We start from the raw sequence: 7,488 nt of genomic DNA, 5'->3' as shown, positions 1-7,488 counted from the left end.
CCCATATATTCTCGGTATATGTTTCACCAAAGGAGAGGTCATGAGTAAGGCTACCGCTTAAGTATTCAATCCAATCTTAAATTTCCGTTTCAGTATTTCTGTTGCGGGCGTTCGGGAGGGACGCAAATTCCAAGAATTCATCAATACGCACTTTTTTAAGTTTACTTATAATTGCCAAGTATCACACTAGCGTTGTAAAGCATTATTTATTGTTATATTACGAGGGTCAATATTGGATAAATGCCAACGAATCATAAGAAAACGAAAGATTTTGATTGAGGTTGATTATACGAGGCATAGATTCAAGTATGTACCTACATTTAACAAAAAGTAAATTTGCGGTGACTACAACAAGTCAGTTAAACTATTAGCCAAGTGATCATAGATAGTCAAAATTGAACGTTCTAAGTGGGGACTTTAACTACACAAAAGACGAAATAGGAAAGATTTTGTTATTGAAAGCAAAATGTCGAAGTTATTCATTTAAATAAAACTATAAGTCGCATTGTGACATTGATTTGAAATGTTTCTTCCTTTTGTCTATTTACTTTTGGAAATAAATCTTTCATGTTAACCATGGAGACATAGTCCACATAACCTGGAAAAAACAAGGCTCCAATTAGATTATTATGGGGGAAAATTCTTTAAATATTATTAAATGTAAATTGGAGTATGAATTTCAACATGTACACATGTTTTTGGGCAATATTTAAGTAGAAAATGGGCAGAGCAATAGCAATGCTCATGAATGAGTAAGTTTTCTCCTGACAAATGTGCTACGTGCACTATAATGTACTTTCTCTCCTAATTATTTCCCACTTAACCCACCACCTCTGCATACCATGTAATTTTCAATAACCTCACGATATACTTATTATCAATTGTGAAATTAGGCTTAGTAATTTCATTATCTACATTAATACGAAGATTCATAGAGTTATGTTAGATAGTGAAGAATTTAAAAAGGATGAGATTATGAGAGGGACTCCAAGTAAAGCCATGAAGAAAGAATTATTGAAGAATGAAAGAGGGAGCAGCATTAAATAGTTGAGAAATTTGACAGTTGAATTTAAGGATCAGCATTACTGAAGGTTTTTGAAATATGAAAAAGGAAAATATTTGAGATAAGAGAGATAGAAAGAATACTGGGGAAGTGATGGGTACAGTTGAAGAACACATATTCATTGGCAAAATATCAAAATGGCAGGATGTAATATAAGCAAAAAATCTTAGATGGCTTTTATGAAGGGGATTAATTCAGTATCAGAACTGGAAGAAGGAAAGTGCATGACTAAATTTTCAAGATGAGCTTTGGAAGTCCATGACAACATGCAATAGTTTTCATGGCCCACACTAAACTGATATCAAATAGCTAAACTACAAAGAGAAATATATGTAATATATTTTCCCATCCCACCAGCCAAATATTTATGCTTATTCATAAGTAGCCTAACTTACATTATAGGTTTAAAAAATATTCTTTAAGAGCAGAATTGGAGTAGTTGCATCATTTAAACAAATGTCATGCTCATTCTAAGCTAGCTCTCCCTTTCAAAAATCTTTTAAATGAAAGCTTCTTGTTTTTATTAGTTGGATTTGAGATATTTTAGAACAAAATTTTCCATTAGCTTCATCAAAATGTGAATTAACACAGCAATTCTAACAAAATGCTTTCATGATATATATATCCTTACTCAAAGAACCGCCAATACCAATAGAATTTTTCAAATATAAGCAAACCCTCTTAAATTTAGAGACATAAATGGTGAAACTATAAATGTTTTATGGATACTGGTGAAAAATAAAAATGGATAAAACCTAACACCACTCCATAAACAATTTTGTATGACAATGTTTGGGAAAATACAAAAGTAAGAGAATAATTTAGAGGAAGTGTGTAATTCTGACAGAAATATTGGTATTCAGTGGTACTGACCATGACCGAGTAAATTGCAATGCCCAATATAAAAATTGGGCACTCTATTTCAATGAGTCTCAGAGAATTGTTATAGGAGTAATGATTGATACAAATTCTCTCTAATGGTCTCAAAATTACATAGCTATCATGATGCCATTCATCTCATTTATAAACCTGCAAGGAAAATTATCAATCCAGGGTTTTCCTTAGTTTCACAAAATCTTATGCTCTCTTATGTTTGTCAACAAATTTATGATGAGAAATTAATGTCAGCTTTGCAAATAATATAATGAACTATAGCCAAAGTGAGAGAACTATATACATAGAGGAACAGAAAATGTAACTACATGGAGTTTAGAAATACATGGAGGACCATAAGAACTAATATAAACATGCATAGTTATTTTATAATGAAATGTTAACAAATGTTAACTTTAAAACACATTTGTTCAATAAAATATATATAATTAGGTGTACAAGTGTTGATATGTAATGAAAATGAGGTTTGGACATTAGTATTAATATCATTAAACTGACATGGATTGAAATACATGTCCCATTTTGACCACTCATGTTTAGAATGATTAAAAATGGCATTAAATAAACCGAGTGTACCTACCCAATTTCCTATTAATCTTCTCCCCTCACTTTTTATTGGTATATGCATGTATATTGTATATAAAATGGTTTTTCTACCTTGCACTAACATGGCACTCAGTAAATTGAAATGAACTTTGTATAATGAATCTTTGTATGGAGGTAAAGTGCTCTAATTTATATCACCATCAGGTAAACTCACCTGACTGTGAAATTGTAGTATTAGAATATGTGTGAAGTATTTCAAGAATACATACTCAGTTGCAAGTCTTATTTCACATTTAATGTCTTAGTTAATGATACAAAATGTTGGGAACAATAGTTAGATGATAAAGAATTGACTCATAAGAAGAAATCTGAAAAAATGGTAAGTGATATGGAAACTAGTAGCTATCAGGTACGAACAATGGACCACTTTCATAAGTAGCAGAATTGAGTAGTAGTATTTAGGTTTTGTATTAACATTGATGGCAGAGGTCATTTGGTACTGACCTAACCTAACCAAGGAAAAATATTTAAAAAATGATGCTAATACTAGTCTAAACTAATCTTTAAAAATGAAAATATAATTCTACGTCTATAACTATGGTAATTGTCAAGCAACTTCAGGTGGGCAGGAGGTGATTACACACCAGACTACATTTGATACTAAATACTTTGCTCCCCCCCACCCTAGTGCGATTGGACAACGTTATTGTGATCCCTTATTGTTTGTAGGAAAATGACATCTCAAATCGGTTTTGCACTTAATTTCTCCAATTTTATTCACGTGATCTACCCTGCCATAGTCTATTGCAAAATTAAAAATTACAGGGCATTATGTAGGCCTGTTAATTTAACAATGATATTATTTTGCTTAGATGACCAGGGTCATCACCTAGAGTGTATTCTAAGACCCCCCTCGGGTCTAGCCACCTGCACATACCTGTATGAGGTATCTAGGACACTTTGTCTGGAGATGTTAGATACTGAGAGGGCAGTCACACACATCACAGGGAGTTGGTGTTTTCCCTTCACTGAAGAGGTCCAAATGGGTCAGGGAAGACTACCCTATTCTCATGATGAATTGTGATAGCATTATCTCTCTGAGCACTCCTGATAGAAGATACTCATTCATGCACATATTTTGATGAAATAAGGATATAAGAATAGCAGTTAACAACTATATTGAAATGTTACATAAAACTTAGTAAGATACAATCAAATCTAATTCAATTCCTACTAGTTGATAATTTTTAGTTTTTCCGAATGGTTAACCCCATAACCTATACATAAGCAGCATTACTCGTCCCTCTTACTCATTAAAAATTCACAGGTTACAGAAATATAATTACACAATTTAGGAAGCTAGAAGTTACCAAAAATCATTGGCCCAATTTCTGTGGCCCGTTGATTAATGCTATTGTTTTAAAAATGTGTGTGGATCCTTTGGCATTTCATAACAAAGGAAACAACTATGTCTGTGCCACTGTACCAAAGAGTAGAATTCTTTGGTGTACACAGAAAAACTATTAAGCATAGCTTTTAATATGTATTCCAAGGGGAGGGAAACAATCTCAAATTTTATGCTTTACTTTGTAGTCTCCTTTGGGCCAATATGTTCTATTTTCCAATTCTGTCTCAAAAGATTAATTCTATTCGAGTATGTATTATAAATTGAGAAAATGGAATATAGGAACCATTCAATGGTGAATAATATTTACTTACTTAACAAAAAACTTCCAAAGTGATAGCCAATAATTTGAAATATTCACCATTAACCTTGAGAGATATTACTACTGCACTCCATGGGCTCTATTATACTATGCCCACTCTCTTCTAAGCATTAAGATCTCAAAAATGTCTTTGGATGTGAAAGATAAAGATCCATGAAGTGACTACAATAGAGGAACAGAAATGTTCCATGTTTACGACCCTGAAACCTTCAAAAATGTGACTGAAAATATCTTTCTCAATCTATAACTTATGTCAATGGTGAAAAAGTTTGCTTTCACTCAGTGCATATTTTAAAAGGTTACTGAAAGCAAAACGAAGGATGTTGTCACCTGATGCACATCAAATGCTTATCATCAGTAATATTATTTTTTACATAAGTTCCTATCTATAACCCAGCAGAAAATAAAAGTGAAATGGTGCTATTATCAGCACATTAAATGTCAATTGCTGATTTGATAGTTTATCAAGGCAATTCCTCCAGATACACTGAGCTAATTGGTGTCTACTCAAAATGCTGCCATAACAGTCTATAGCACCATTCCATCTCCTTCAATGGGTTAATATATAAAAAGCTGATAAATTATTTGTAAACGTACCTTGATACTGTTATAATATGCTGGTCTAGGTGGTTCACAATAACTTGGTTAGAAATACTTTCTTTTATTTTCAGTGCCATTGTGCCAGTCTTCCATAAATCATTGGTCCCTACAATTATTCATTCATTCTTCATGCTCTTCAGAGTTTATTCAGGATATAAAACAGCTTTTTTAACAATCATTAAGAGGTTAATCACTTTCTTTTTCATCTTCTTTGGAGCTATAGGGCTAAATGTCAAACAAATTTCAATTAATTACATTATTTTTCCCTTATTGAAATAGTTAAATTTCATAATATTCATCATTTGATCAAAAACCGGAGAAGATGAAAAGACATTACTGCTTTTATACTTAGCAATCTCAAACCCTTGGACATTTACAAAGATCTGCATCCATTGATGTCCAGATCCATGGCAGTAAATTGACTAGAGTAAATGAACAATTAGGAATTTAATGTGAATAATTTGAGGGAGGACAGTGGCTTTTTGTTGACATTGGGAGAACAGTGGGTGACAAAATCTGCAAAATTTTATAATGGATCTAATGCCTCAAGCTATCTGATTTTGTGGGAATCTACATAATTTGAACGACCAGAAGTCACTGTAATAGACACCATAATGTGTACTTGGATTTAAACCTTCATTATTCGTGCAAATAATTATAAAACAAAGAGAAGTTCAAATAAGTTGACTTTTCTTGTTCAGGCACTCCTTTGATCTTCATTTTCATCCATACGAAATACATTCTGAGGAATTTTATGAAAGCAAAATGTACTTCCACAACTGGAAAATTGATTCCTATACAATACAAATGACTTAATGCCATTACAGTTATAACCAACATTAACCTCAATGATGTGGTTTAATTTGAAAAATGTTGATACTGCTATGATTCAATCATTTGTGCTGGCATTGACCAAGAGGTACCAACTCTACTACCATGGATCAACCATTTTTGAAATAGCTTACACAGAAATAAGATATAGATTGTAAATAACAAAGGGGAACATTTTAGCCAACCAAATATTCTAGTGATTAGGAGAAAAACTGAAGTACCTTAACTGTTTTTCACTGAATTTACTTAATTTAAAAATATAGACATGGTATTAATTTAAACAATACACTATTCCTGGTGTGGAATTAAGTGATAAGGGAGGCAAAAAAAGAGACATGATTATCATGGCATTTCTCAGTGCACTAATTAAAAGTTAGTTTTATGGCATTACATTGCAATAGCACTTCCTTGACTAATGAATGACTTTACAACATGATAAGGATATATATGAACATTAACTTAGGAGACAAATATACGCACTTCTATTTCATGTTAGTCTTCATGAAATGAACAGAATAAACAAGTTTATTTCGAAGACAACATCACAAAAAGGAAGCCTTGGAATGGCATGAAGATGAAAGTGATGAACGAATTAAGCATTCTCATTGAAAGTGACAAAAGTGAGATCTGACCTGGTAGTACCTGAACTGTAAAATATTGCATTTCTAGAGAGGGTAGAAGTTTAAGGCAGAATATTCACACTTGAAGATACTATGCAAAAAAGACCACTAAATAGTGACTTGATATGTTTGATTACTACTACTCACGGAATAATAACATCTTTGATGTGATTAGCTTTTCTATACAAACACAGGAATGATATGAGTCACCCTGGGTATACTAGCAATATATAGTCAGTCACCTTTAATGATGAAACTGAAATCACCGAATAATATTATTTCCAATCTGGGTGACATGTTTTGGGCATAATTTTTCAGTAGGAGAATAGTTACAACTTTTCAAAGACGAAGATTTCCAGCCCCGTACGCTCCGTAAAACGGTTAAATAACACTCCATATCCATATCAGGTGCACTTTTTTCTGCAATGAAATTTTATCTTAAAATGAAAATGAGGACGGTGAACAATTTTGATCAATGTTGAACTAAACGCTTGAAAATCTACTGCAAGTCATAAAATACTTAGCGAATTAATTATGCCATAAGACTTCTGAATGAACAACTAAACGTCAGAACACAGACTTTAAGTAGTTACTCGAGTAACTCTACACATTGAAATACAATACTTAAGCTAGAAAAACCATAAAATAGGTTTCCCACGGTTTAGCATGATAACGATTACTTGCTAACCCGTAAAAGACAGAGAGTTTCCTCGGATCGCAGACTGGCTTACAACGAAAGATAAAACTTCATTGATGAATTGGTCGGTCAACAGAACACATTTCAGAACAATCATTTTTAACGATTACAAATATTTAACAAAGTTCACAGTGCCTATAATCGACAATAAACATACAAGAATGAATGATTTCCTCGTAACTCTTTAAAATTTCGCCAAACCCGAAAATTTTATAATACTATTTTTAACTGCAAGACATTATCAGTCACCCGGTATCTTACAGCGTAGAATGGAATGTTACAATTTACCTTAAAAATTCACTTAGGAAAGATATATTCTTTCACTGTATCTCTATATTCAGGATTTGAAAGCGTAAGATTTTAGCTTGAAATGGTTCAAGTCTTGCATTAGTTTGAACAATACTCCTGACACTATCCTAGTTTCATAATTGATGTTGACAAATGAAGCCATCGTTTCCAAGGTAACCTTGTTTCCTAGAAGTTGTATTTTATCACACTAGAGGCGCTGCG

This window comes from Hetaerina americana, unplaced genomic scaffold, assembly GCF_022747635.1.
Source record: "Hetaerina americana unplaced genomic scaffold, ioHetAmer1.1.p SCAF_11, whole genome shotgun sequence".
Classification (NCBI taxonomy): domain Eukaryota; kingdom Metazoa; phylum Arthropoda; class Insecta; order Odonata; family Calopterygidae; genus Hetaerina; species Hetaerina americana.
The sequence above is the reverse complement of the archived record's forward strand: the minus strand, read 5'-3'. Positions refer to the sequence as shown.